This window comes from Manis javanica, chromosome 14 (genome assembly GCF_040802235.1).
Source record: "Manis javanica isolate MJ-LG chromosome 14, MJ_LKY, whole genome shotgun sequence".
Taxonomy (NCBI): Eukaryota; Metazoa; Chordata; class Mammalia; order Pholidota; family Manidae; genus Manis; species Manis javanica.
Window position 1 is genome coordinate 43845446 of NC_133169.1, and position 1022 is coordinate 43846467.

At 37.8% G+C, this 1022-nt stretch overlaps 1 non-coding gene across 1 annotated transcript; it reads right to left on the reverse strand.

The window, feature by feature from the left end:
• Positions 1-853: 853 nt before the first annotated feature.
• Positions 854-1022, reverse strand: LOC140846312 (U1 spliceosomal RNA). Its single transcript, XR_012125341.1, has one exon. It is a non-coding gene; the product is annotated as a U1 spliceosomal RNA (small nuclear RNA).

The following is a 1022-nucleotide window of genomic DNA, read 5'->3' on the forward strand; positions in this document are numbered from 1 at the left end:
AGAGAGCTCCCAAGCATACCTGAATGTGACTTTGGTCCCTCAAGACAACCTCTGGGCTGTCACAATCATACAGAAATGATCTCTGAAAAGATTTGCTCTTGTCCTAATGAATCCATGTGTTACTGTCTGAGGTCCTTGGATTGGCTTTGTAGGATTTTTCCTCTCTGACATGCCTCTCACATTGTGAGCTAAAACACTGCTCAGTACTTTCGGTAGGCCCTTCCCCTGCCTATCTACTTTCTATGAACAAATCATTTCATCAAGCTTGATGTAATTGTCTCCAGTAAACAAATAAAATAAATAGATTAAAGGAAGCCTGAGTGAGTGAGGTGTCTAAGCTTTATTTTGTACATGGACTCTGGGATATCTGTTTTGCCTGCTGGATGGTTTATTTTGCTTTTTCTTGATCTTAGCCAGATTCTAGAAAGGTGCAGTGATTCTCTAGTTGAATTCTGGATGAATAAGATCTTACTATATATATATATATATATATATATATACTAATTAGCATCCTTAGAGAATTAGGGTTACAGAGTATGCCAAGTACAGAATTTAAAAAAAATGCCAGAATATCAAAGGAAGATATAACTATACTCAAGTACTAAAGCCTTTTATTTTTAGGCAAATCAACCTCTGATGCTATGCACTGCAAATATATTTCCCAGTTTGTCACTTATCTACTTACTTTGTTGCAGGTGGTATTCTTAATTAAAATTCTTAAGAAAGTCAGAGTTTTCGATCTTTTCTTTCTTGACTTCTATGCTTATGTCATACTTAGAAATGCTTTTCCATTCCCATATCATTCTTTTATTTCTTATTTAAATGTATGGTTTATTTATTTATTTATTTTTTATAGGGGAAAGCACGAACGCAGTGGTAGTCCCCCACTACCACAAATTATGCAGTCGAGTTTCCCACATTTGGGGAAATCGCAGGGGTCAGCACATCCGGGTGCAGGGGATCAGCCTCGCCCTGGGAGAACAGCCTTCGTGATCATGGCATCTCCGCTGCCGGGTAAGTAT